This window comes from Bison bison, unplaced genomic scaffold (genome assembly GCF_000754665.1).
Source record: "Bison bison bison isolate TAMUID 2011002044 unplaced genomic scaffold, Bison_UMD1.0 scf7180017864148, whole genome shotgun sequence".
Taxonomy (NCBI): Eukaryota; Metazoa; Chordata; class Mammalia; order Artiodactyla; family Bovidae; genus Bison; species Bison bison.
The window spans coordinates 2,421,964-2,443,969 of NW_011494720.1; the positions used below are offsets into that span (position 1 = coordinate 2,421,964).

Here is a 22,006-nt window from a genome sequence, read left to right on the forward strand (position 1 = left end):
TAATAACAGCCTGTAAGAGTCTAGATGAATCTATTATTTTTATGCAGAAAAAGAATCAGGTAGACAGAGCATCAATAATATGTACACATATACTCATAACATGTTTTTTTTTTTTTTTTCGTGAACGCATTATTTAAAGACAGATGCCCCTCCTTTACTCCACGACATCTGCCTAGGCCAGAGCAGCTTCCAGGCACCAACACTTTTTGGTCCAGAATCGCTTGTCCTGCTCCACTGACCAACAAGGGTATTTTATGACATAAGTAATGGTACTGTTCTTCATCTAGCTGCTCTTCCTTGCTAACCCAGATGTTTTGTTGCTGTTCACATGTGTTGTCCCAGAGAGAAGCAGAATAGTTAGTAACTTTAAGTGATGTCATTCTCTTTTGTAAGAGGTCAGAGGCCTCATCTATGTTGTCCACATTATTCAGAAAACAAACTGAGAACAAACAGGGGATTTGATTTTCAACCATCACATGAGATAAAGAACCAACACAGTTTGCTGGAAACTGTGGGAAAAAGCAGGAAAGTTTACTGCTCCTTTAATAATTTCAATAATGAAAATTCATAGGGCAGGAAAACTATCATTTTGACTTTATTTAAAGCTCTAAGTACAGGCTTTTGTGAGTCTCTCAAAGCATCATAAATTTTAGAGTGGAGAACCCACTGGCTGATAAATGCTCTACAAGCCTGCCAAAGAAAACATCATTGTGACTTGTTCTAATAAGTGCTTGAAACACAGAGGAAGGATTTGTTCTAAAATCCTATTTGGATCTTCTTATCTGATGGCATTAGGTTATCGCACATCCACACCTTTCCAGAACGCCTCCCACTTCCCTCTCTTGACATACTGAGCAATCCTACATGGGTAACACTTTCAGATCAAAGAACTAAAAATAACTTTGTTCTTAATGTGCTTAACGTCAATATGAAATGGTGGATCTCATTGAAATGCACCTCTCTGGGAGGCTCTAGATATGTTAGTAAACCAACAGACATTAGAATTGAACACGCTTTCCCATTAAGAATATAGAGGTAAATTTATTTTTAAACATAAAATAGATATGCATCTTGGAATCAGGGCTGTAGACATTATCTACCGTGGCCAGATACATCAGTGTTTTCCCTCTTACTTTGCAGATAAAGATGAATAAACTGCAAAAACATTGCCTAAAAGCTTGGTTAATTCCTTCGGTAAAAATCTTCAAACTATTGATTATAAAACTGATCATTTATACAGCTGAGTTTCTACTGCTGGTCTAGGGCAAGAATTAAAATCCATTTGTCGGGTTCACTTGAGTCAAGTGTATTCACAGATATTATTTTATTCATACCAATAGGTCTTCTATTGCTTACTCATCCTAAGAAAGCAATGACAAGCATTAACTTGTCTATTTGTTCTATAGCCTTGAAGGTTAGTCACAGGTACTCTAGTCAGATGCTAGAAGTCAACAGATGAGTATTAAATACCTGGAATGATATCTGGTAGGTTAAAAGTAAAAGATAACATAAGTGGACACATAAGAACTACTGGGATAATGAAGAACGCTACTTGAATTGAACCTCAAAATAATGTGGGACTTGAAAAGATTCAGTCAACTATTTGAAATGTCTTAGTAGCAGCAAGAGCCAGCAAAGCTCAGTCATGTTGGGACTGATCATTATATTAAGTGTAGTAGCAGTTGACAAGCCCTGAAATTGGCATATAGGAACAGAGGTGAAGAGTTGAACCATAAAAGGACAGCTCTGATGTGGCAAAAAAAACCTTTGAAAAGATGACAAAGCAAGACAACAGATGGCGAGAGGCTACAAGGAGCAGCTGCCACCACTGCAGTGACAAGGGACTGATCATCCAAACAAATCTCACCTTTGCATAGTTTTCTTTTAGACACAGGACAATAAAGTGTACTATCCAAATAAAAATTTGTATGCAAGTGGCTAGTAAATGGCAATAATTGTGTGGGGTTTTTTTGTCGTTTTTTTCTTTTAGTTTCCTAGTTAAAAACAAAAACAAAAAAACCCCCCAAACAGAAACCTTTTTTCAGTGTCCTCTATCTTCTCTGAAAAATAAGAGGCAAAATTTTAGGATTAGTGAAACTGTGGACTTTTCTCCCTTGTAGTGGAAGTGTTCATGTGCTGGCAATAGTTTTTTGGGGTTTTATTTATTTATTTATTTTTTTAAAGCAGCAAATAGATGTGCTGAAAATCTGTCTCTGCATTTTCCTGCTGACTAATGACACTCTATCTACCATGATCAGTTTTTTCCTTTTTTCTTGGCCTTGACCTCGGGCAGTCTAAATTCTCAATTTCTCAGAGAAATTGAGAGATGGGGTGGAATTGGAATCACTGGAGAAAAGTTTTTCTCTAGATAGCTCTTTATTTCATGAGGGAAAAATGTAATCGTGAAGTTCTCAGATAGTCTGAGTATGAATCTATGCACCATGAAATTAAAAAGCTCTTACTTAAAGGTAGCTACGCTAAAAATGAGATTTCAGTCCATAACTAAATGTCCAGTGAGGGCAGGAACAAATAATTTTCTTCTTTTCTTGATGGAAACTATGCTTTCACTTTACACTGTAATTATACTGCCTTCAAGTTGCAAACCTAAAATTAGATATTTGGGGAAGGTCACCTTCCAAATCTAAGGAGGCACCAAAGAGAACCTAAGAATGAGAAAAACACTGTTATTCTGACATGCGGAAGCTTCGTTCATTCAACTGAGTACAGGGTATATTCTAATGATTTAGAACCAAGTAAGGAAGCACTTACTTATACCAAAAGTGGGAACATTGGTAGAAGTTCAACAGGCAGTTATATGCTTAAAAATAGGAAGAAGAGAAGCCTCTGCTAACAGTTGAGAGAATTTATGGATGATAGTGCTAGTTGTCAGAACCTTGAACAATAGTAGACCTAGCTGGGTACAGGGTTAACTTAATTGAAGAAACCGAGGCTCACCTAAATTGGGCGTTCATCCTTAACCTTGGGCTGATCAATACATTTAAGGTAAACCAAAGAAGAAGCAACATGTTAAGGTCAACTTTCAACAAGCAATGCCACTGAGAAGCAAATGGTAGGAGCAAGTGAAGCAGATGAAAGACATCAGCCTAAGGCAGATGAGAAACCACAGCTTGATAAGGATGCAGATGCTTTTCTTTTCCAAAGAACAGAGGATCCTGGTAGGATCTGGCTCTGCTGAATACCTAAAGAGTAACAATGACCTTCAGGCCACAGGCCGAGGGCACCATGAACCCCTGTGGACAAGATGACAAGTCATGATCTGAAATGATTTGAAAGTCACTGCTGCTGCTGTTGTTAAGTCGCTTCAGTCGTGTCCGACTCTGTACGACTCCATAGACGGTAGCCCACCAGGCTCCCCCGTCCCTGGGATTCTCCAGGCAAGAACACTGGAGTGTGTTGCCATTTCCTTCTCCAATGCGTGAAAGTGAAAAGTGAAAGTGAAGTCTCTCAGTCGTGTCCGACTCTTCGTGACCCCATGGACTGCAGCCTACCAGGCTCCTCCGTCCGTGGGATTTGCCAGGCAAAAGTACTGGAGTGGGTTGCCACTGCCTTCTCCTAAAGTCACTAGATTTAGCAACAGTTCCGGTAGGGATAAAAATGAAACAGTACTGAGAGAAACGGCTCATATGATGAGGTCTAAGCTCTGGGCAATTGAGAATATCTAAACAAAGAGTGAGGCTGGTAGAGAGGTGGGTGGGGTACATATTCCTTACTGATTCCATCCTGACAATCAGTCACAGGGTGTATGCAAAAGGCTACAGAGGCTTTGTAAATTCACCCCCAGGGTTCCCCAGCCACTCTGTTTATCCAGATGTTCTTTGTCCTGGGTTGTCCTGACCCCCAATTGTCCACTCATATTATGTTCCTTCAGTTGATGCCAAAGTCTGGTGCTCAGCAACCAGGAAATAAGACACTCAGTGCATCATCTCCACCCTCCACTCCCACCAGCCTGACTCCTTCAACCCTCAGCGGGAGAAAAACTTGGACGCTCTGCATGAAGTGAAGAAGGAAGGCAATGTTAATTAGTACTTTCCATGGCTCTCAGTGACTTGCTTCCTCCTTTAAAAACAGACTGCAACTGGTTGTGAGCACTTCTGTTATTTTCAGTCCTTTCTGGGACAAACAGAATATAAATAAACAAATTTTTTTTTTGTTTCTTTATTTTGTTTCTGAATCTGAAACCAGATTCAGAGGTGCTTCCTTTTTTTGGTTAATATCTATCAAGTTTTAAGTAGCTACTATTCAGAGATAGATATAGAGAAGTGAGGGAGGCCAGGAAGAGGCTTAATGAGTCCTACCATAGGAGCTAACTTGGAGAGAGAGGCACCCCTTTTTGGGGCCACTAACCATGAGCTGAAGAACAAAACAGGAGCAATTGTGAGACAGGACAGAACGGAGAAGCAGTGGCCGGGGCCAGCTGGGGACGATGATCTGTGTATGTCAGACTAAAGGAACTGCCCTGCAGGTGAAATGAGCCCTGGAAGGAATACAAGGCAAGACTGTAGCATCTCAGCCCTGATCGTTTTCCTGACTTCTCACAGCTTCTTCTTCCCACTCACAGCATAAAACTGAGAGCTGAGCAGTTGTCTGGGTGATTGAAGGAAAAGGAAAATAAAACTCCACTACCTCAGTTGGAGATTTTTTTTTTTTTTCCGCCCTGCATCCTTAGTTTCAAGGTTATATTCTGCAATATCGGGACTAAATTCAGTGTTATTATAAGACAGGTAGTGCTGCTTTGCACACATTTGTATTATTTTGAATAAAATGCTGCTGATGGCACTGACCTTCACCTTATGGGAATCAGTCTGATCAAAGGAAAGGATACATCAGCTCCTGACATAAATCTCCTTTCAGAAGCACCCATTTAAGTTAGATGCGGATACCAGAAGAGCAAAACTCTTCTTCTGGGTTAGGCAGTTTGATTATATCTGAAGAAAAATGTTTGGGAACATCATGTGAAAATATTTCACAGTAATGGGGTATTACACCAACTTATATTCAAACTTTAATTCACTGATAATGATCATTAGATTTTTACCATCTTATTCTTTGGAAAACTTGTTCACTAAAATAATTATACAACTGATTCTTAAAAGGCATAAAACTGTCTCACATTTAGTCCATGCTTCTTTTTCGTTCTGCCAGGTATACGGGATCTCAGCTCCCCGACCAGGGATCAAACCCACATCTCCTGCATTGGAAGCGTGGAGTTTTAACCATTGGACCTCCAGGGAAGCCTCTAGTCTATGTTTTGTAAAGTAAAATCCAATACAGAAAGAATAGCGTCGTATGTTAAAGGATTATTATTCTTACCTACAATAGTGAAAAGCGAGACACCAACAGAGGATGAGTTGAACCAGCAATGGCACACATCTAAAATGGAATATTGGCGGGAGGTGGGAGAGAGGTTCAAGAGGGAGGGGACAGATATATACCTATGGTTGGTGCATGCTGGTGTACGGCAGGATCCAACACAGTCTTGTAGAGCAATCATCTTCCCATTAAAAATAAATTTAAAATAAAAAATAAAATGGAATATTATTTAGCTATTCAGGGTCAATGTAGACATATACTTATTGATGTGTGGAGAAATATACAATATATTGCTCCATTAAAAAAAAACTACAAAGAATAAAGAGTATTCATAGCGTTTAGCCATTTGTCGTCATTTATAGGGTGTGTGCACTGACAAACATTTAGAAGGAGACCTACCAGAACACTTAGACACATCTAGCTGTCATCTTCTATCAGGCATCTACTCATCTACCTGGGTGTACTGGAGATATTATCACTTTGTTGTTTATATTTTTCTATGCTGGTTGAATCTTAACAAACATATTATTTGTATAATCTGAGAAAGTTAAGCTGTCTAAATTTTGGAAAAATATTATAGGCCTATCTAATTTTTGTTTTAATCTCACTGATAAAATGCTGAAAACAATCACTGTAGTTGATGAAGAATGTTTTTTTTTTAGAGTACAGCAATCTTACTAGCTTTCCACTTGGACTTATTTCTTTCAGCTCATTTAGATCATTCTTGGAGCTATACGCATTCTTTAGAGTAATGCTTGGTTTTTTAAATAAAATGGGCAGAGTATGCCATTCAACTAGTCCATACCTTCCCCATAAGTTCGGGAAAGTAATGATTAACAATTACTATTCCTATAAGTCTTGGACGTGGAACCACAGCCAGCTTTCCCTGGTAGAATGAGGACTAAGGCAAGGTTACAAGTCTGTGGCATAACTGCACTGCAGATGAGTGTGGGGAAGGAAGCGAGCATCCTTCACCCCTCCGTCCTCCCCGTCTGTGACTTGGCAGTTCCTGGAGGGAAGGAGCCACAGTTTGTTTTCCACAAACCAACATTCCATCTGGAGTGTGGCAAGAAGGGGCACTCATTGGCAGTTCTGTCAGACTGTGGCCTAGTTCCCAAAACCTGGCATGAGAATTAACATGAGGAAGGACCAGTACCCAAGACGGAGCACAAGAATCGCGGTAGCTAGGGAGACTCCTGGGGCCCATGCCTGGCATCAGCCCAGGAGGAATCTCAACCAACTTCCAAGGGGTGCTCTGTCCCCTGTCCAGAGTGACTTGTGCCAGTTGTGATTACAAGCAGGTCACTAGCTTTGCATCCTGGAAGGGCCAGGATACGGATGTCAATTTCACAGTAAGATCCTCTATGCTTAACAAAGGATCTGGAACACAGGAAGTACTGAATTACGTTTGCCATAGGAATGGAATATCTGCTGAATGACCATCCTTTACTGCATTTTACAAACAAAAGATCACACAAATGCAAAGCAACTAGTATGACAAAGCTTTCAGAAGAAAAAGCATTCTTGAGAGTAACATTACTTTCAAAACTACAGCCCATAGTTAATATTTGCTAGTTCAAGTCAGTAGTACCCACAGAGGAATCTATTGCAACAGCCTTATAGAAACAATAGTTTAAAATCAAGTGATGAGCTAAAGACCTCTCTTTCTGTCCCTCTGACTCTATGTCTCTCTCTTCAAAGGCTCACTGGAGAGGAGGTGAATTTACTAATGTAACATCCATTCAGCAGATGCTTGGTGAACATTTACTATATTTTGCAAAGCTGAGAAAGACATTAGTTATGCCCCCAACAGCACCAAGTATTTGTAAAAAGTGCTCTAATTAGAGGTAAATATACAGTGCATGGTTTTATGTGAAGTAAACACACACTAAATATCAGCTTTGCTTTTCAACTCAGAACAAAGCTAAAGAGACAATGCTTATTAATGGGTCATATGATTTTATCATGAGAAGAAAATTCATAAAATTTCATAATTCTGGAGACAGTCAGATAATCTAAGGTTCAAGTCCTATTTTGTCTTAACTAAATGCATGATTTTGTACAAATCACTTAATCTTTAGGAATCTCAGTTACTTATCTTTAAAAATTAGAGGTAGACAAGATCTTTTAAGATTTTTCCCTCAAAAATTTTATAACCCTTTCAGGATATTTAGCTTTCAATCTTGAGTGTCACCTAGAAAATCTTTAAAAATGAAGATTTTTTTATAGGCAATGTTAAATAAACAAAGTGATATTTTTAATATAACTGGTCATCTTCCAAATATTTATAGATACTTATGTGGTCATTGCTATCATCATGTTAAACTCAAAAAGTATCACCAAGACTGAATGCTGTCATGAAACTATTCTTTCTAAAATTATAAAGTTTCAAAAGAAGAAAATATACAAGGTTTAAAATTTATCAGAAATACCGTTCTTTTTTTGTCTGTCTGATTATTGTTGAGGTGGTGAGCTATTATTTTGAAAAGGAGCCATTTTATCACAAAGATGAGACACATGTATTTCATAGAAAATAGACATTATAAAACCAAATAGAAAATCTTAACAAGTGCTATATGTAAATGGGCAAAAGATCTAAATAGACATTTCTCCAAAGAAGACATACAGATGGCTAACTGGCACATGAAAAGATGTCCATCGTTAACTATTATTAGAGAATTACAAATCAAAACTACAGTGAGGTACCAATTCACACTGGTCAGAAGAGCCATCATTAAAAAGTCTACAAATAACAAATGCTGAGGAGGGTGTAGAGATAAAGGAACCCTCCTACACTGTTGGTGGGAATGTAAATTGGTGTAGCCACTATGGAAATGGAGCTTCCTCAAAAAACTAAAAACAGAGCTACATATGATCCAGCAATCCCATTCCTGGGCATATATCTAGATAAAACTACAATTTGAAAAAAAAAACATACATGCGCACCTATATTCATAGCAGCACTGTTTACAACAGCCAAAACATGGGAACAACCTAAATGTCCCTCAACAGATGAATGGAGAAATAATGGGTCTAAGGGTTAAATACACTGGGGACCTGGGAGCCTTCCCATCACTTACAATTTTATCTTTCTGGGTTCAAAACAGCTTATCAAAAAATGATTCATGGCCACTTAGTGAATTAAAGCTTGCTGACACATTTCCTCAAAAGGAAACATCATTTGGATTATTAATACACAGTGGAATAAACTCAGCCATCAAAAAAGAATGAAATAATGCCATTTGCAGCAACATGGATGGATCTAGAGATCATCATTCTAAGTGAACTAAGTCCGAAAGAGAAAGATAAGCACCATATGATATCACTTATGTGTGGAATCTAAACTATGATACAAATGAATGTATCTAATGAAACAGAAACAGACTCACAGATATAAAGAACAGACTTATGGTTTCCCAGGGGAGTCGGGGAGGGATGGATTGGGAGTTTGGGATTAGCAGATGCAAACTATTGTATACAGAATGAATAAACGACAAGGCCCTACTGTATAGCACAAGGAACTATAGTCAGTATCCTGCAATAAACCATAATGGAAAAGAATATGGAAAATAATTTTTTAAAAAAGAGTGTTATTTGTTTACAATGTGTCTCCAGTCTGATTTAGATATGTTTTACACTAATTTATTAAATTCACTAGTTATACATAGGTATTTTCCCATCACAATTATGAAAATAAAGAAGTATCACAACATCAGAACATGAAATTATCTCAGAATATCTTACTCTCACTGCATGAGATCTATGAATTTGGCAATGCTTTCAAACAACATGTTTTCACGCCTTTTGACTTGTAAACACAAGAGCCATGCACTCGTTAGGGAATTTTCACAACTTTACTGAATAAGATGAAGTCAAGAGACAAGAAATTTTCACCAAATCTTTCTATACACCCTATATACCATTTCTTACAAATCTCACTGTAGTGCTACTAACTGTAGAACAGAGAAATTAAAGGGATATAATTAGCACGAAAATATCTAGAAACAAGAAATTTATTGCTAGTTTCTCATCATGATTATTCAGGACAACCCAAATGTTTCTGGTAGAAAACTGGATATTAAAATAATTAATAACCAAAACGATCTTTCCTTTTGAGGAAATATATCAGCAAGCATCAATTCACTAAGTGGTCATGAATCATCTTTTTGATAAGTTATTTTGAACCCAGAAAGATAAGATTGTAAGTGATGGGAAGTATGTTTAACTCACAGATGTTTAACTGTGAGTTATGTTTAACCCCGGTATGTTTAACTCACAGATCAGTTGACTGATTGTCTCTCGTGCTCAAGGACCAGCTTGGTGTTCTGGTCAAGGGAGAGTTGAGTTAAGGATGAGAGAAAGAGTCCTCCTTTTATAGGCTGTTCCAAATACAATTTTGAGATAGCTAAAGGATGTCTTTGACTTTTTCTTTCCTCTTCTCTTGACCCTCTTCCACCTCTTAATTTTACTTCACAATGGCCCTAATATCCTCAGGGTCCCACGTCCGGTCTCCTACCAGTGCTGGCCTCATGGGGGTAGACTGAGTACTCTTTGGGGTCCTGTATTCAGACGGCCCCACACACGGCTTAAAGCTCTGCTGCATATTAGCTATTCTTAATAACTGTTGAATGAGGGTCCCACATTTTTATTTATAATAGACCGAAACAAAACCAAAAATTAAGTAGCCAGTCTTGTCTCCTATCCATAAGGATGCAGTGATCATTAGCAACTATGCAAAAGAATAATCTTGAAGGAATATGCACTAATGTATGAAAAGCAGGTTACCCCTCAATTTTCTCAGACACTGGAGTTGCTCAAATATCTACTTATGACCTTAGCTTACCCTTTCCATGCTTCAGTTCAGTTCAGTTCAGTCACTCAGTCGTGTTCGATTCTTTGCGACCCCATGAATTGCACCACGCCAGGCCTCCCTGTCCATCACCAACTCCCAGAGTTCACTCAAACTCATGTCCATTGAGTCGGTGATCCCATCCAGCCATCTCATCCTCTGTCGTCACCTTCTCCTCCTGCCCCCAATCCCTCCCAGCATCAGGGTCTTTTCCAATGAGTTAACTCTTCGCATGAGGTGGCCAAAGTACTGGAGTTTCAGCTTTAGTATCATTCCTTCCAAAGAACACCCAGGACTGATCTCCTTTAGAATGGACTGGTTGGATCTCTTTGCAGTCCAAGGGACTCGCAAGAGTCTTCTCCAACAGCACAGTCCGTGCTTAAGAACTCTGTTATTTCATCTGTAGAATAAGTATATCAAACTATAAATGCTAGGTCCCTTCTCGAAAAAACCACACCAGTTCTATATAAATCTAAGGACCTGAGCTTGCAAGAATAAGGTGTTGTCAACATGCAGAGCAAAAGATTACATGAAAATAATTCAGACCGTTAAATGGTCTGCTAGTCTGGTCAACGTACTTAATTACATCTGAGCGTTTTGTGGAAATTTAATTTAGTCACTCATTATTTTATCAAACATATACTCACCCATCATATCTATCACCCAGTTTATAAATTCCTTGTTAATTATCATGTCACTTCAGTAGACTCTAGCCCCATGAAGATAGGACCCCCATGTTATCATATTCACATCTGTTGTCAGAGGACTTGGACATAGCAGATGCTCAAAAACTATTTGTTAAATGCAGGCATGAACAACTGAGGATTTACTACATGTCAAGTTTTATGGTCAGTGCTGGAGATCCAAAATTGACTAAGACAAGATCCCTAATCTCAGGACTATTCTAATGGGACACAGAGAGAAAGAAACAAACCATGACAGCCTGATATAATCGATAATTTAACAGAAACATATTGAAAGTAGAGGACAAGGAGGAGTCCTTTCACTTTGGCTGGTGGTACTGGAAGAGGTGTCACAGAGGAGACAGCATGTGAGCTGAATCATGGAGCCTGAGCAGAGTCTAGATAAATAAAAAAGAAAAAGGGAAGAGAGAGACAGAGAAAGAGAACATGCAAAGACAGGGAAGTGAGATGGAAGGCACATGAGGAGAACTAGAAGTGGTTCAGGGCGATGGAAACGACATCATCAATGGAGAGTGGAAACAAAGAGAAGTGAAAAGGAGCCACATATGGAGATCCATTTTGAATAATAAAGTGTAGGCTTTTATCTGTATTTTTTTTACCAAGTATTTCTTTAAGTCGTTGTTGAATTTGTTATAACATTGCCTCCGCTGTTTATGTTCTGGTTTTTCGGCCCCAGAGGCACGTGGGATCTTCGCTCCCTAACCAAAGATCAAACTCACAGCCCCTGCACTGGAAAGCAAAGTCTTAACCACTGGACCACCAGGGAAGTCCAAAGTCACTGTAGGCTTTTAAACAGGGCAAAAGACCCACTTGGAGTTGTACTTTGAATGATCTCTGTCATCAAAATATCTAGGGTACAGTGGAGTTTAGCTCCCAGATTTCTGGGTAAGAATTCTATATTATTCTGTTCAATACTAGAGCAATGAATGCTCATATCAACCACAATGGGATAAAATGAGATAATTTTTGAGAACTCTCAAAGAAGTAAAGAAGATGAAAATCTGACCATGAGTATGTAATTAGTGTAATTCTTGGCAACATGAACACCATGGCTCATAAAGTAATAACATCAGTAACAACAACAACAAAAAACTCACAAGATAAGTCCTGAAAACAAGTCATCAGTATAATAAAGAATAAACAGATAAAAGAGATTCAAAATGTCATGTGAACAATGTTGGTGACACATGTGAGGGAGAAGGGAAGCAAAAGAATGGAGAACAACCGTATAGTTGAAGCTGAGTGATTTTTAAAAAACATGGGTGGAGACCAATGTTTACTAAACATGAGAGATTAATATCAGTAGAGGAAGGAAGTTGTTTGTTTTTACTCCAAGAGGTCATTACAAACAATGGGGGGAAAGAAAGAACACAGGTTACCCTAGAAACCATTTAAAAAATACTAAAGCAGACTTCACTACATCCAAGGAATTAAAAACATTGCATAAAACATTTGTCTTTGACCCTGCTTGAGGCAGATGTCAATTCCTTCATTTCCCTGTTATTTACATTCATTGATTTGAGTAAGACAAACAGAAAATTACTATTTGCCTTTCCTTAGAATCACGGCAAAACTAAATAGATTCTTACATATAACTTCTAAACTAAATAAATGCTTGATTAACTGAATCCTATGATTAACAGTTGCTTAATTAAATTACAAAATGCCATGCAAAGATCAGGAAATATGTATTTAGGTGTGAATAACATAAAAAAATATGTCAACATTTCCATTAGCTCCAATAGAAGGAAAATATAAGAGAAAAATAATAACCTAGGGTGTGTGAATTATTTTTGTAAGGCTCTTAGGATATACGAGGAACCTACCACATGACATTTAAAGTCTAGCATTTTTCCCTTTATCAGTATCTATTACCTAAATTATACATTCATAAAAGTTTTCAGTTCAAGGACATCTGAACTTTTCTTACAGAGGGCAACACATGACCCCAGGTCTGACTCGACACAGGAAGGGTTAAATAGCTACCAGCACAGTGCTGAAAGAATTTCTCTAAATGCAAACATGGGTTTCCCAAATTCAGTTACAGCATTTGGGGGAAGGGCTTCCCAAGTGGCTCAGTGGTAAAGAAGTTGCCTGCCAAGCAGGAGACAACGGTTCAATCCCTGAGTCAGGAAGATTCCCTAGAGAAGGAAATGGCAACCCACTCCAGTATTCTTGCCTGGAAAATCCCATGGACAGAGGAGCCTGGTGAGCTACAGTCCACGGAGTCGCAGAGTTAGACATGACTTAGTGATCAAATAACAACAGACCACTATTGAATGAAACAGCTATGCAAGTTCTCTTTGCCTTTGCCTTGGGGAAGTGGGGCAAGACGGCAAGACTTAGCAACTAAATAACAACAACCTACCACCTCAGTCTTGGTGGAAAATCCCAGAACCATCACAGTGTTTCAAATAATGCAAACACCCCTAAAATCATATTTTCACTAAGTCCTAGAGGAGCTAACTCAACCATGACCAAAGCAATGAAAAGAGATGACACCAAATCCATGAAGACTTTCTCCAAAACATGAGGGGAATGCTATTAGTTTTGTGATGTGGAAGGAATCTAGAAAGATAATGCCAAGGGAGGCAAGTGGAGATTAGGAGTGGAGGAGGCGTGCTGAGACATGAGAGTCACACACAGGCATCCAAAACGGCATCAGTGGGTGCACCATTCTCACGAGGACAATCCTTCAGTTTACAGCAGGGCCGCCAACTCCACGAGGATGGAGAGCTGATTAGAGTCTGAGTGAGAGCTATTTTATCCTTAGGATGCAATTTTAATTGGGCTCAACATCAATACAGAATTAGATTTCCTTAATACTTAAGGAATTGCTCGTATCCCGACTTCACTTTCACTTTTCACTTTCCTGCACTGGAGAAGGAAATGGCAACCCACTCCAGTGTTCTTGCCTGGACAATCCCAGGGACGGCAGAGCCTGGTGGGCTGCCGTTTATAGGGTTGCACAGAGTCAGACACGACTGAAGCAACTTAGCAGCAGCAGCAGCAGCAACTATGGGCAACACACAGGACCATTCTCTTATTCTTCCAGAACAGATTTTGAAACTGTATGCATATGTCCTTGCACCACCTCGGGCTCGATATTTATGTATAAAAAACACACAATCTTTTTATATTCTATAAACAATGAATCCTGCACATGCTAAGAACTTTAATGGTGAGAACACGGTTGATCACTCCCTCCTTGAACTCTCTCCTTTAGGCTTCTGTCTTCTTTCTTCTGATCACGTAGGCTGCAGCTCTCCGTCTCATATGTGGGTCTTTCCTCAACCCCCAATGCTGGATGTTCTATTTCTCTAACCTCTTTTCTATCTGTTCTTGCTCCCTGGGTGGTATCAGCCCATCTCACAGCTTTAAAACCTATGGGTGCCTATGATTTCCAAATGTTTTTTTCCCAGCTGTGTCTTCACTCTTGATCTCTACAGTCATCAACATTCAATTACTGTCCTGAATGTCCACCAGCCATCTAAAATGTTTTATTTTAGATTGATTCACTGGCATGAATTTGACCTAATTTCTGCCTTCAAGGTGGTCTGTCCTCTGAGTGGGTGGATTAGACACTACATGTGACTTTCTTGATGTTCTTTCTCAGCCTTCTTCCCAACAGTCTTATGCCTTTCCTCATTTCCAAATGAAAAACAAAGGGGCTACCCTGCACTCTTCTCTCTCACAAACTACCTCCAATCCATCAGCAAAATCTTTCTGCTTTACTTTCAAACTATATCTAGATTTTCACCACTTCTCTATCCACTGTTTAATATCTAGGTGAAACCATTCTTATCTCTTCTGACTTACGAGAGTTGACCCTCCAGGTCACCCTGCTTCCACTATTGAAAATCAGTATGATGTTAAGTATTCGTATTATATGCTCTCAAACAATACTTACGAAGCATCCATATTATGAAGTGCTCTGTGCTAATCAACGTATCGGGCACTGGCAGGAATTTGACCTAATTTCTGCCTTCAAGGTATTTATCCTCTGAGTGGGTGGATTAGACACGACACGTGCCATAATGCAAAGCAGTACCAACAATGGACATAAGAGTGCAACAAGGTATTTAGAAAGAGGGGAGAGAGTTTCCGATTGTATTGGCAGTAAGGTCTTCATTGCGGACACTGTATTTAGATTGGGCCTTGAAGATAAGTGGAGTTTTCAGTGTAGTCTTTTCCAACGCTGTCCCAGCTGGAGACAGAAAAATCATACATCTTGAGAGCACTGCTAGTGTCATCTGACAGACATCTGGGGCCAGGTAGGGATTCAGAGGGGACAAATGCCAGACAGTTAAGATGGAATTAGAATAGGATGCCAAGCCAAGAAGTTGGGATTTGATAGGGAGACCAAGAGTCTAGGAAGAATTTCATCATGAATGTAACGAAATTAGTAGTATGTTAACGAGAATTAATTTGGAGGCAAAGTGTAGGAATATTTTATGTTTTATTGGTAAGCCTTAGAAACCCTTATGTTTAAAGGCCTGCCACACACTGTATCAATAGCAAGAAAGTGCACCCATACCCCATGTCAAATACACTTTATACATAAATAATGTTTGAATTGGCTGGATTTACATTTGACTAGTTCACATAATTTTAGCATTTCCAGTGGTCATGTATGGATGTGAGAGTTGGACCGTGAAGAAAGCTGAGCGTTGAAGAATTGATGCTTTTGAACTGTGGTGTTGGAGAAGACTGTGTTGCGAGTCCCTTGGACTGCAAGGAAATCCAACCAGTCCATTCTAAAGGAGATCAGTCCTGCGTGTTCATTGGAAGGACTGATGCTGAGGCTGGAACTCCAATACTTTGGCTACCTCATACGAAGAGTTGACTCATTGGAAAAGACCCTGATGCTGGGAGGGATTGGGGGCAGGAGAAGGGGATGACAGAGGATGAGATGGCTGGATGGTATCACTGACTTGATGCACATGAGTTTAGGTGAACTCTGGGAGTTGGTGATGGACAGGGAGGCCTGGCATGCTGCGATGAGTTGCAAAGAGTCGGACACGACAGAGACTGAACTGAACTGAACTGAAATCCTTGCTAATTTTGACTTAGCAGTTTACTTTTTCTATTTGAGAGTCAATATTTTTACAAGCCTTTAAAAATCCTGAAGGCCCCAGGCACTTTCACCATAATACATAGTGGATAAAAAGGCTCTGCAAAAGGAAAGGCTTTCAGGACAGGGCATTATACAAATGTAAACACTTTGATACATTTAAAAATAATAGGAGGGTGTAATATACCTTTAGGAAGGAGAAATGTGTTTAAAGCACTATAGTTACAAAAACCATGTACATATCTGAGGAGTCAATATAGTCACCCACTCAGGCTGGACATGTGTCCTTAAAATGATTTTATGGTCAAAACCCAATTCTGATTAAAACTCAGAAAAAAGATTTTTTAAAAGGAGGCAAATAAAGTAGGATCTAATTTAAATGGTTTCTTCCTTTGTTTTAACATATGTTTTGACTAATTTCATTTTCAGTTCTTTAATTTAGAGATCATGATTTATCTATTCATTCATCAAATAGTTATTGAACTAATATGTTCCGATATATCCCTGTTTTGTGACAAGTTTTGTGTTATATTTAAATTTGAGATGCTACCATATAATATCCATTATAGGAAGAAAAAGATTAAAAGGAGAAGTTCAACCTAGATGTGATAAATGGATCTTTGACACTACTTTGTACTTTAATAAGAAGGTCATTAAGTCAGAGTAACAAAGTATAAAACTTAATCTTCAAGGCACTATAAAAAATCAGAATCGTTACAAGATGACAAACTTTTACACTCTACCCAATGTTTAATGTTGTCAAAAGAAAATCAGTTATTCTACTTTTCAGTCATCTTCTTTTTTTAAGTCTGAGGCCTTTTATTTTTAACAGTAAAATGAACAAAAACAGTATCTGTAGGAAATACTATATGTAGCCAAAAAAGTTTAACATTGCTCCCAAAAACAATTTTAGGGGAAGGTCATGATTATGTTTTTTGAACAGTTAGTGAATTTCAGAGCTACATCTCCAAGAGTATGTGTTTACTCCCTTTCTTATTTGTTTCTCTTTGAATTTATTCACAATGTTTAAAAATCAAAGCTTAGGGTCTTCCCTGTGGCTCAGCGGTGGAGTCCACCTGCCAATGCAGGAGACATGGGTTTGAGGTTTGATCTCTGATCTGGAAAGATCCCACATTTCGTGGAGCACCTAATAAGCCTGTGCACCACAACCACTGAGCCTGTGTTCCAGACCCCAGGAAGTGCAACGACTGAGTCCGCGGGCAGCAGCTACTGAAACCCGCTCACCCTAGAGCCCGTGCTCTACAAGAGAAGCCACTGCGATGAGAACCCCATGCTCTGCAACAAGAGAGCAGCACCCATTCTCCAAAACTAGAGAAAAGCCCTCGTGACAAAAAAGACCCAGCATAGCCAAAAAAAAAAAAAAAATCAAAGTTTAACCTTACAATCAAGAATCCTTCTTTTTAATAGATCTCCGTGTGACACTCTAGCATGCCCATCTGGTCTTCTCTGGCATTTACCTCTTGCTCTTCCAAGTTGCATGAATGCTATCCTGCCTTGAAATAATCAACACTGATACTTTATATAAAAATCTTCCTAGATGATCTTCAAATGAAAACAATGTAATTGATAAAAGTCAGTCAGCAAACCCTTTTAAAGCAAACATTATGCAGAAGCCCTAGAGAAAATGACAAAAGCCTTAACCTCTTGTCACTCTCAAAGAAATTTATGATCTGAACAGTTCAACATTTACTTTTTCAGATGTGATTATAAACTAAAGTAGCTTCCCAGGTGGCACTAGTGGTAAAGAACCCACCTGCCAATGCAAGAGATGTAAGAGACGCAGGTTCAATCCCTGAGTTGGGAAGATCGGGCTTCCCTTGTAGCTCAGTCGGTAAAGAATCTGCCTGCAGTGCAGGAGACCCGGGTTTGATTCCTGCATTGGGAAGATCCTCTGGAGAAGGAAATGGCAAAAAACTCCAGTATTCTTGCCTGGAGAATCCAATGGACAGAGGAGTCTGGCAGGCTACAGTCTATGCAGTCACAAGAGTCAGAAATGACTTAGCAACTAACCCACCACCACAAACTAAAGTGACTCCATGAGCCACCTGTTAAACAGATTCCCTTGGTCAGCCTTTAGGCTTCCCGGGAGGTTCAGTGGTAAAGAATCCTCCTGCCAATGCAGGAGACATGGGTTCAATCCCTGGGTCAGGAAGATCCCCTGGAGAACTAAATGGCAACCCACTCCAGTATTTTTGCCTGGGAAATCCCATGGACAGAGGAACCTGGCATGCCATAGTCCATGGGATTGCAAAGAGTCAGACATGACTTAGCAACTAAACAACACAGTCTTTTAAGAGCAGAAAATGTATGTACATATTATGCGCAATTAAAATTTAATGCCCTATACTATGCCAGTGTCTACTATTTTCTTTTATTTAAATATTAAAATGCTTATATTTAAATTGATGAAAGTTACATAAACATTCATTTTTCTTAACAGCAAATGAAACTCTGCATTGCAGTCTGTCTGCTTATCCATAATTCAGGATCCCAGCCTAAAACATTAAGCCCAAACAAGCACAAATATTGGCAAAGGTGAAATATTGAACTGCTACAGTAGGAGCATAAATTATTATGTCACAATCTGTGCATGCACTTTAATTTCCTAGCACTGGAAACAAAAACTAAGACAAAAAAAACAGACAACAATTATAAATGTAAACTAAATAAGTAAGAGAGAAAAGCCAAGGTGTCATTATTCAAATCTCCACACTTTTTATTCATTATTTATGGAGCTGATATGACAATAAAATCCAAGAAGGGGGGGAAAAAAAACCCTTAGTTATGTGGATTATCTATCCAGGCAAAGTAATGAGGATTATAGAAGAATGTTCTTATGGAACTGAACTTTGAAAATATTAATAGTAACTCTGATTCTATTTAAGTTAATAGAAATAAAAGAGTATATAATAGAAGAGTCATGTCGCACTCTTTGCAATCCCATGAACTGCAGCCCGCCAGGCTCTTCTGCCCATGGGATTCTCCAGGCAAGAATATTGAAATGGGTAGCCATTCTCTTCTCCAGGGGATCTTCCTAACCCAGGGATTGAACCAGGGCCTCCCACACTGCAGGCCGATGCTTTACCATCTGAGACACCAGAGAAGCCCAATAGAAATTTACTTTTCCTCAAAGAAATTTCACTCATTTGTCTTAATTATCTGGGCAATAATGGCGGCCCCTCGTTTATTAGGATCTTGGTCATTGGTTTGGAGATTCTAACAGGCAAGAACAGTTACTCAATACCCTTGGCAGAAGACGGGTCTCCTCCATCAGAGGAAGCTGACTCTTCTCTGGGCTCAGAGCAACAATAAGAAATAGTGAGAGCTAAGCTGAGGAGGAAACCTCTCTGGCTGAATCAGCAGAATTAACCCAGGAGATTCGTAGGTTAGCAGAGAAGTCCTCCTGATCAACTTTCCTTCCACCTCTGCCGTTTGGCTTCCGCTAATGCAGGTTCGATGGGTAGCATCTTGTAGCTAAGCAGACCTTACATTTCCCTGTTGCCAATTAACCTATTTTATGAAGCACTTGATGCTAACAGTTAATGATACCTAGTGCAAAGGAATTTTCTCTCCTGAATTGTAAGGTTTACTGTGCTAAATGTGTCAGGTACCCTTAAGACATGTTATAACTCTTATACTACAAAGAAAAAAAATTATACAGCAAGTACAGTCCATTATGTAATAAAATGACTAGCTTTATACAGTATAGAATATATTAAAAAGTTAACATTCCTCCCCAAATTTGCATGATGAGCCCAATGTGTGACAAACCGTTAGGCTCAATCTTCTCATCCAATTTTCTTCTGACTACTGGGACAATTTGTCATGTGACAGTGTTCGCAGTTTTAAAAGCACTTTTTGTCTGTTATCTCACTGAGCTTGACAACAATCTTGAGAGAGCTAAGCAAGGTAAAAACACTCCATCTTTTGCAAGTGGGGGTCCCTAAACTCAGATGTGAATTAGGACATTTATCATCACAGGCCTAAGGTGGGGTGAGGGTGGGGCTCCAGGACTTTCCCATACTTCACTCACCTCTCAAGAAAAACCACTTAGGTCCCCACCCACAAGAACAAACAAAACACTGAGGCATCAGTACCCTTCTCTCTCCTCTCACCCCTAAACATTACCTTAATTAAATATTTTTAGTGAAGCACAGTCACTATACAATATTATATATTATACGTATATAATATAGTGACTCACAATTTTTAAAGGTGATACTCCATCTTCCAGATGGGAGGGACTGGCTGTGGGGAAAACTGGGTCTTGCTCCGGTGGGCAGGGCCATGCTCCATAAATCCAATTTTCTGCTGCTGGGTGGGGCTGTGCTCTCTCCCTGTAGTTTGGCCTGAGGCAGTCCAGTTCTGCAATCTGCAGACTCTGAAGTGAAGTCGCTCAGTGTCCGACTCTGCGATCCCATGGACTGTAGCCTACCAGGCTCCTCTGTCCATGCAGTTCTCCAGGCAAGAATACTGGAGTGGGTTGCCATTTCCTTTTCCAGGGGATCTTCCCGACCCAGGGATCGAACCCAGGTCTCCTGCATTGCAGGCAGATGCTTTACCATCTGAGCTACCAGGGAAATCCCTGCAGACTCTATGGTAGGGCTAATGGTGATCTCCTTCAAGAGGACTTATGCCAACACACCACGCCTCCCAAGACCACTGCTGCCATGCCCCTGATCCCCGTGGCAGCCAACTGTCGACTCCATTGATAGCTATCATAAAACACTGGCTAATTTCCGGGTGGGCTACAATACATCCTTGTAGATTACTTATTTTATACATAAGTTTGTACCTTTTACTCTCCTGGCCCTATACTGCCCCTCCCCTCTGCCTTCTCCCCACTGGTATCCACTAGTTTGCTCTCTATATCTATGAGTCTGCTTTTTTTTTGTTATATTCACAGTCTGTTGTAGTTTTTTTAGATCCCACATGTAAGTAATATCCTATAGCATTTGTCTTTCTCTGTGTGATTTATTTCACTTAGCATAATGGCCTCTAAGTTCATTCTTGTTGCTGTACTACAAAAAGTAAATAAAATAAAACACTGAGGCATGTATTTTTCTCTCCTCTCATCCCCAACCACTACCTTAATTAAAGAACTTTCATTCAAACCAAAGTAAGTATAAAGAGAAGCGTGTTCATAGGACCATGATCTAACTCTGAATTAAGTGTTTTGAAATTTACTGTCTACAACTTTCCACTGTTGTCAGTATGTATCTTATCCAGAGAAATTTCACATTTAATCACTCAAAGGATAATCTGCTTTATTACCTAATTATCTTCCTCACACTTTTGCTTATCAATCCATCATTTTGAAGCTGAGGTTACTGAGGCACAAAATGGTTCAGTTCTTTGCACACAGGCAGACATAGACAGTGGACTGGAACTCCAAGTTCAGTGTTTCATCCACCCAAGAAAAGATACACAACTTAAACTGCAGATCCTTGGCATTGGACAGACCCAATTGGAGGTTTTTTTCAGCCTGTGGAGGAGGTTTCTGCACATACTAAGCAATGATCAGTCCTTCATCCACCCAGGTTCTTTCCAGCAGGACAAGTGGGATTTTTCAATAATCAATGTGAAACAAGTACCACCTGCACTGATGCAGCACAAATCAGCCCAGGCAGACAAATGCGGGTGGGGGTCACACAACTGCATCTGACTGCTTCAGTCAGATTGCCCATCTCTGTTCAGGCAAGAAGAACATTCAGCTCCACTGATCACCTGATTTTCTATAACTGGAAGCGTGTACCAGGTCATGAACACCCAGATGTAGTAGTTCAGTCTGTATTTGAAAGTCAAAAGTGCCCAACTGGAAATAACCACAATGCACATTAAATGCATTATAAGCAAGGAAAGTCGGGCTTTCCCACTTAATGTGATGGCTATGGTGCCAAGCCACATGCTCACTGGCTGGAGACACTAGGAAACCTAAAAGCCAAGCTACTGCATTATGTTCAAGCTCCCTTGACAAAGATTAGAGCAAAACCATGCTAAGTATGGATATTTTTATATCCTGAAAAT

At 39.5% G+C, this 22,006-nt stretch overlaps 1 protein-coding gene across 1 annotated transcript in view; it reads right to left on the bottom strand.

Moving 5' to 3' along the window:
* Positions 1 to 22,006, bottom strand: part of SYNE1 (spectrin repeat containing, nuclear envelope 1) — a 501,723-nt gene that overhangs the window by 467,646 nt on the left and 12,071 nt on the right. The window lies entirely within an intron of this gene.